This window comes from Poecile atricapillus, chromosome 5 (assembly GCF_030490865.1).
Source record: "Poecile atricapillus isolate bPoeAtr1 chromosome 5, bPoeAtr1.hap1, whole genome shotgun sequence".
Classification (NCBI taxonomy): Eukaryota; Metazoa; Chordata; class Aves; order Passeriformes; family Paridae; genus Poecile; species Poecile atricapillus.
The window spans coordinates 16,690,185-16,699,037 of NC_081253.1; positions in this window are offsets into that span (position 1 = coordinate 16,690,185).

The window sequence follows — 8,853 nt, forward strand, 5'->3', positions numbered from 1 at the left end:
CCCTTTCGCCAAAATGGAACAGTAATGATTTTATGTATCTGTTACGTGTTATAAAAAAAAAAATATCTTATTCATGTACCTTTATAGCATTAATAATTACTAAAATGTTTTCAGGGAACGGGTAATATTAATATGAAGGATAGAAAGGTTAAACTTTCCCCAAAACTAATGATACCAAAGATTATTTGCCTTCCCTTCTGGTCTGCTATGATAGATTGCCCAAGTCTGGTACAGACTAGAAAGGAAAGGGGAAAACCTAATCACCTGAATCTCAGTGACTTTATTTTTAACCTGAATATGCTTAGTGACTTTCTCAATGCAATTAAAATTTGTGTTTAGTTGAAACGTTGACGACTGATAAAGTTTGCACATTTTCTGGATTTACTGATATCAAATTTAAAAATAGGGGTGTTGCCAAGTATTTTAAATTAATGATAAAGGGTGCTTGCTTTTTGCATTTGAACTGAATATAGTTTAGCCCTGATATTGATAATTAGCATTAATATTTTCATAGCAAAGCACAACACTTTTATCTTTTTAAAGATTTGTTTGCAGGTGACAAATTTCTGGAAGAATTAACAGCTGCATAATTTTTAGACTGTTCTGCAATTATTTTCTCTATTTTGAACATGTCATGTTTGTGACGGGCTGTCAACAGAGTGTACTGTAATAAAGAGCAGTGTACAGTGCACGTCTGCTACACGACCTGGAGGAAGAGTTTGTTACTCTTCGGAGCTCTAAACCCTGCCGGTCCGCAGCGCTGAAGAGGCGATGTTCGGCCGCGGCCGCGCCGTGCGGAGTGTGAAGCACTTCCCCGGAGAGCACGGCTGGGGGTGGTGCCCGGAGAGGCACAACTTCCAGCCCAGGCAGGAGAGAAGGGGATTCGCACATCTCCAGCCAGCCCGACACACGGCACCGACTCGTCCTCTCAACCGTGAAATTCGAGCTCAGAAGCTCGCGTTATTAAGAGATGCACAAACTGCGAATCACCTTTGAAGAAAATAAAGTCATCTGTTTCTCCCCCCCGCCCCCACGGGTGGGTGCGTTTTCCCCAGGAGCCCTTGAGCTGGAGAGCCGGGAGCCCTGCTCCGAGCCCAGGTCCCGCACGGGAACAAGGCTCTTTGTTGCTGGAGGCAGTCTGGGGTCCCCCGCAGCCGGGGCACAGCGGGGAGGGCGGCAGGAGGTGGGGAGAACACGGTTGACCAAAGTCTCGTCGACCAGCAGAACCCATCCGTCTCCCACTGTGAGGGCTCCTGCCTAGAGCGGCGTTTTAGGAAGCTGTTTAATCCTGCGTGCTTAAAACTCGCTGCCTGAGGGCATCCAGATAGGCTCACCGATCAGACCGCTGCGAGGAGCACTAGTTTAGTTTTTAAACAAATAAATAATAAATAAATAAATAAATAAATCTCACGCTAAGCAATTGTGAGCGACTCGAAGTGGGAGGCGAGTGCGGTCCCTGAATGGGTCCCCCTTATACAGTTTTCCTGAAGGCGGCTGCTGCTGCCAGCAGGGACATCTGCTTTATTACACTCACCAGAGGAGGCTCAGTATTCCTCCCCTTCCCTGCCTCTTCCACACAAGCTCAACCCGGCAGAGGCGGTTGAATCCAAGTGGGAAGTAGAATGTCATTAAAAATAATAAATATGGTGGAAGGAACTTGAGAGGACAGGAAGAGCAGCAAACTCGTGCCAAGGTGTTCTACCGAATTCCAACTCCGCCAGGGCCAGCGGAGCCCTCGGCGGGGCAACCCCGGGGCTGGAGCAGTTTCAGGGCTCCCGTACGAGCTCACTGTCACCCCGCCCCGCGCTGACGGTGCGCGACGCGTGAGTCCCCCGCGCTCACAGCCAGCGTTCGCGGGAGCGCTCGCAAGGAAACAAACGCTCTCGGGGACACTGCGGCCGTGCGGCTGCCTCAGCCTGCTGCGAGGGCTCAGTGCCGGCGGCCGGGTAGAACACATGTACCTCCTCTGTCTCTCCGGCTAACTCGACATCTGCTCGTAGCTCCAGTAATTAGACTGTCACTGCTTGTTAGAGGAGAGGAAAAAGCTCCTATGACAGATTCCACGAGACCTCTGTTTTTTAAAATCTTGCAGAAATCACCAGAGTATTAACTGAGATTTCTTATTTCTCTAGAATCGGAAGGAAAGAAGTTCCCTCTCCCATCTCGCACTCCAATCAGATTGCTCTTCCGACTCCCATGAAACAGTGAATTCACTCTAAGAGGCTGAGGAAGTTATCTTCCTTCCCCTGCCTGCCCGGGAGGAAGAGGGAGCTTCCTGGCCTTGTGAACTTGCTTTTAAAATCCCTTCCCTGTATGGCTGTATCTAACCAGATAATAGAAATGCAATCTTTCCTCCATTAATTGAGCGGAGGAGTCGCTCAACACACGATACTTCTCCATCCGAGACAATATTAATTCAGAGGATGCTCAGGAGAGGCTGTTCTCCCCTACGAACAAAAGCACTGGAGGATCAAACCGAGATGCTTCTACCCCCACCCATGGTTCACTCAGCAGATGAGACTCAGAGGAGGCGACTTCTTCCCCTCCCTACCGTACATTCCCCTTTCCCCCGCAATCATACAAGGTTAACTCAACAGAGGAGTCTCAATCCAAATGGCAACTGGGATTGCATTTAAAAAAAAAAAAAAAAAAAAAAAAAAAAAAAAGGAAGGGGGAGAAAAAAAAATCAGAAATAGGGAAAGAAAAGAGAAAAAGCAGCAGGCTGATTACGAGGTGTCAAAACTGCCAGGAGCAAGAAGGTGATAGCAATCAGGGGTGAGAAGAGTGCGCCATTCGTGCGGGGCAGCTAATTATCCGTCTCATTTGAGAAGAGCAGCATTCGAGGCAGCAGCGTTCGCCTGCTGAACGGTGACAGATTGGCGCGGAGGAGAGGGGAGGTGTTAAAACAATGGAGCCGGGCTTGCGAGCGCTGCTGCATGCTAATCAGCCCGGCCTCCTTCCTTCCTTCCCTCCGCCTGCCTGCCTGCCGCGATCCCTCCTTCTCGCTGGCCGCATGGCAAGCCCAGCGCTACCCGGCCCCTCCGCAGCAGGCGGCACCGCACCCGGCATAGGTGGTAACCCAGAGAGAGTTCCAGCGGGACCGCGCAGCGGGGCTGGCGGCACCCGGGGGACCTGGCAGGCTGCTGGGTATCAGTGGTAGATTTCAGAGCTCGCCCTTGGCGCCCGGGCTGGCAGGAGCCCGGCAGTGCTCTCCCCGCGAGGGGCAGAGGCGAGGAGCGCCTCGTACGAGTCCTGCGGGTTCCTCGGGCTGACCTGCCCGCGCCCCCGCCGCCGGAGGCCAGGCCGTAGCCGGCAGCGCAGCAGCAGGCTGCCCAGTGAGAGACAATCTATTGCCGCACCCCAGACCAGGCCGCCGAGGTGGGGGAAATGCAGAGCCGTGCCAATTACTGACGGACTCCAGGGGCTCCGCTGCCCTCTCAGCTCTGCACAGGAACTAGAGACCGGAATGCTAAGACATGCAGTAAGCAAATGGTACGGCCTCTCTTCACCACTGCCTTTTGCCTCTCGGATTGCTTGGTCTTGCAAGCCTGAATGACTCTGCGTGTACACAGTGTGTGCCTTGTGAAGAGGTACTGAAAGGCCTGTCCTTCTCTCAGACCAGGAACGACCATTGCCTTTCACAAACAGTGCAACAGGGTCTACAGAGACCGCAGAAATTATTTCTGAGGGATCTCTTTGGCCCCAGCTTTCCCAGGAAGTCCATGCTCCAAAGGACTCACAGGGCAAACCCCCAGGCTGGAGCATTAGCAGCCCAGCCACAGTAAGTGCTCCGCTCTGCCAGGGAGAAGCAGAGGAATGAGCGTTGGAATGTTTACTCTCCAATATTTCTCAGTTTCCATTCCATCCTGCCCTGAAAGATTTTTGATTACTATACACTTCAAAATAGTATTTATTACAGATTTACATAATCTGTATGTTTTATGTTAAGGCAATAACACATTGATGCTGTACTACTGAAAGGAGTTAATCTAAACTATGTAGTGTCTGTTATAACAGAGTTCCAACTAAAACATATCCTTGCTTTCTGGCACTGACAAGAAACACATATCCAGAAGGACATTGCCCAGCACATTAGGTAAACTGCCAGGTGAAGCTGTTGCTCGACTCCTGAACCTTCACTGGGTTATGGATCAGCACTTGGCCAAATTAAATGATGTAAGTCTGTGTGTAACCTCACATTTAATTAAACAAATGTTATTTCAAATAGCATGTGCCTGGTTTACAGCAGGATTCATGGGAATAAGAAAACACTAAAAGGGAATAAACTGGTTTAGGCCTGAGGTAAGCAGCATGATAACTCAGGTTGAATGCTATTTAAAATAGATTTGAGTGCATGTACAGCTAGGCGGTAGTAATAGCGTTTAAATTTTGTTATTCTAAGTCTGTCGTTGAGTGTACTTGATGAGATTGTCCATGAGCATACAGATGGTGAGATTTTCATGCTTCTGTGGCATACTGACATCTCAGGCTGTAAAAATAAATTCCCAGATCGCTGTAATACCTAAGAAATAGAAAATTGCAGTCCACCTTAATGCTCTACATTTTAGTCCTTTATGTTTTAAGAGATTTTATATACTAGATACACAGATTTATGTATATTAGGAAGACATTTACAGTATACAGCAAAATTCGAGATAAATTCTGTACCCTTTTTTATGTGCATCTGAATTTAGAGATATGGGGGATGGAGATAAAAACTTGCCTTTGCTGTTATCTGTATTTTTTTTAACTGTTGTCATGGTTTGTTTGTGGCCCCCTGCTACCAAAAGCTAGGCCGTGCCAAACCAATACATTTGTACATAAGGATAAAAGGCAGAAATAAGTTTTCATTAGGTCAAGTTTACTTTTCATTAAAAGATTCTTAGATTGTTTCTTGACTTCAATATAATTTTTCAAGCTGGAAACAAACTATTATACCTATTTTGATAATTTACATTGCACTAATTTGGATCAAAGATGAATGCTGAGATATCCTCTCCAATATAATAAATTTTATCCTGCCTAAGAAGCCATAGTGTGGAGCAATCCATGCATGCAGCCTGTTCAGCCCGGAAATCAACACTGATATTGCTCATAAATATCCAGGGTAGGGCATCCCTATTGGTTACTGCCTGGCCAAAGACAAGGTGCTGTGCTTATCCAGGTTGCTGAACTGACTGAATTAAAATTTTAAATAAAAATATACAGCAGGGTGATATGGTGCAAATGAGCTAAAAGAAAAACGTTTTTCAGAGACAAGTATATAGTTTTAAAAGGTTTAAAATATTCAATTGGTGTAAAAAATAACTACTTGTAAAAACGTGTGTATTTTCATTATGCTTAATTTGCCATTCAAAACAAGTTTTTCTTAATAAGCTCTATTGTTTCTATCTGTTTTGTGAAATGTAATACGTGTGAGACAGAAAGCAGACTCGGAATGTGAATGAGTCTTGTTTTCTCTTTCTCTCTTTCTTTCGTTTTTAAAATACAACTTTATTCATATTCACAGGGATCTTTAAGTTGAGAAAAGGATTAATGGAAGCGGCATGACACTCCTGAGGTCATGATCTGAAAAGATGAAACGTGAAATTCTATCTGCTAGTCTTTTCCTATATCTTATCTGCGTGCAATAGAAAAGTCTCCATAAGCAAAACACTCTATAGTTAATAGTTATGTTTTCGCTCTCAGCAATGACACAAGCTTTGTCAGGTTTTCGCTGTTTGTATAGTTCATTAAAATACTTTAATAAATTACTCGTCGTTTTAAAAAATCACCACACTATCACCCAAGTAAAAACATCTATATCCTCCCAATTTCTGCAGTGTTAAAAGTACAGTCTCTGAGGGCAAGAGGTTATGGAGCCTTCATAAAGGTTTCCCATCTGTCATCAAGCACAACATCGAGCCCTCTAGGTGCTGTGAAAATGATTTTCTCTGGAATTCTCCAGCCCAAAGATGCCATCCTCTTAATTACAAGCTTTTGAGATAAGGAACGACACTGAATTCCCTGGAGATTCACAGAAGATATGCAAAAATAATCTCTTCTCTTGCTTGCCTGCCAGGGCTTCTGTACCTGCCCACAAGCTAGTCGGCTCATTTGCTAGGTAATGATGGATGAACCCAGGCAGTACATCTGCACTGCTGCCCCTCCTATCCTTGCTGACATGCAGTCTTTCGAAGTTTCTTCTTTATAACTGACTGCCAGCAAAGGAGTGACAAGTAACGGTTGGGGTTTGTTTTTTGGTTTGGGCTTTTTTTCTTTTTGGGGAGGGGTGTAGTTTGTTGGGAGATTTTGTTTGTTTGTTTGTATGTTTGCTTGTTTTTAATTGATCAGCTGCCCTTCCCACCATCACAAGCCTCCTGTACATTGGTTACTCCACATACACGGGCTAACAGAATGAAACAAGTCCTTGATCTTATGGACTGTAAGATGTTCTAGTAAGAACATCTGCTTATAACAGCTGCCCTGAAAAAACACAGAAATTATTCCTGGGGTCAGTGCGCATGCAAAAGAGTATGTGGACAGACAGAGTGTGGAGCAGAGGCTTGGTGTGACAAGCCCATGCCTGCACAGCAGAAACTGAGCCTCTGGTCAGGTGACAATCCTATCTACAAATGTCCATTAGCACTTTTTCCAGTGGTGACAACCAGGTGAAAGGCCATCTGACCTACCAATTTATAAATAGTCAAGTGTTGGAGGTTTCTGTGGGGTTAAAGGGACTACAGTAATTGTAGGAGGAGGTACAGAACATGAAGTAAGCAGGAAAAAATGTCACTGTAGTTTTATATAAGTTCTCTGCCAGCATAGAACCAGCCCAGAGGAACTGGGTGGCTGGAATGGTGCTGTTCAGAGTGCACACAGACAACGGTCTATAGTCATAGTGCACATGGATATGTCTGGAGAGGCTTAGTGTTGTAAATCTGAGCAGTATAGACTGCATTTTTAATATGTGGAAACGTGTACATAACTCTGGACATAAGGGTGGGGGCGTAGAAAAAGCCACGTCCAAGCTCAATAGGATCACGGGAGAGAAACCTCGGGCTCCATGCCATCCGAGATGTGAAAGCCCACAGAGACTCAGCAGCCAAAATCACATACACTGATTTTTTAATAGAGTTCTTATCCATGTGTCCATTTAACTGCAGTTAATACAGATCAGATAAGCTTGTTACTTATAGATTCCCAGTTGCCTCAAGTGATACGAGACAGCAGCAACAGGAATATCCCTAATTAGAAAGGATTCATCTGATTTCTTTATTCAGGGAGTTTAGTGTCCCTAAGTATTCAAAGAATGATAAAAATCTTCCAGAATAAAGCTGCTAGGTTTAGACCTCCTTCTGCCCAGGGAAGAGGAACAGCAGGTTTACTCCTACCTTTAGTTTACTTGCTTCCATACTTCTACCATTAGTTCTAACATACTTCCTCTCATTCCTATGTATAATTTCTGAAATCTCTTTCGGCACACTACTCCTTGCATTTTTCCAAAGTTTTTATTCCATATAATTCTGTGTACACACCCAGGCATTTCAGGCAAGTAATACTGAGAAGAATACGTGTCTGGAAAGTAATATGAAATGTTATATCAGTTGGTTATGAAATATCTTCCTACACCTTAGCAAGAAATTAAGAGTCGTCATTTTACAATTTACTTTGTGTAGTGATAACTTGGCATTATATGCCATGACTTCAAGTGCAACTCTTTGAAGATATGTAGTAACCTGTGAATGCCTCTTCTAGGAGAAGAAAATGCTGTATGATTCACAAATTCTTTTAAAGTTAGTTTAGATCTACTTTTTAAATTTTATTATTTAAGCATGTGCATGTTGCTCCTTTATGTGTCTCACTGACCTACCCACAAAAGAGGTGATTTAAGCGATACCCACACAGACAACCAGATACTGTGTACCTTGAGCACCTGATGTTCCACGCAAAGCTCTGTCATGGTGACCATGTGGGGTGATCGATGGTCAAGTGTGCAAAAAGACCAACATAGATATCATTGGCAGAGAGCCTGTAGTCATGCATGTGAGATCACAAGCCCATTGACACGCCACGGGTGTAACTGCAGCAACAATTTATAAATTAGCCTTGTTTTTTCTTTCATGTAGAACAGCAGGAATGCCAAGAAAGGCCAGTTGAACACTACAAACACAGAAAGACAAAGCAGTCCCCTCAGCCTTTTTCGACTTCAGCATCCAGTAGAGAATGGAAACAAGACCTGGAAAGTGGTGTGATTCTCAGACCTGTCAGATCTCTTATGGGCCTCAAAGGAATCATCACAGGGCCACCAAGTCCAGCTTCACTTTGATTTAGTAGCCCATCATAGAGATCACCAGAAAAGGCTATGACTAAAATGGCAGAATGACATTTTCCTAGCCTTTGCGTAGCAAGATGATAAGGATGATAAGACTCTCACAGCATTTCTGAAGGTCCGTATTTCCCATTGGGCCTAAATGACTTTTCTATTAAAATGGTTATTATAAGAAAATGTGGTAAAGAAAATGTTACTATGTAACAAGCTGGTTGTATCTTTTGATGAAGACTTTGGAGGAAATAACACAGAGAGTGGACTTGCCAGCTTGCTTTCCTCAAAACTGGTACCTTTCCTTTCTGAGATGAAGCTAAGAGGGCATTAGCTTTCTTTTAAATAAAATACTTGTGGCATGAGTGGATATATTTGTGCTGGGAGGGAAAGTTTCTTTCTTTAAAAATAAAACTGTTCATTGGGATTTTTTTTTTTAGCCTAGGCTAAAGGGACACATCCCTTTCTTTGTCTTTGGAAGAAATGGCAGAAAGTTCAAATCTTCACTTCCCAAAATAAATGCCTTATTAAGATCAGATATGTGATGCCCT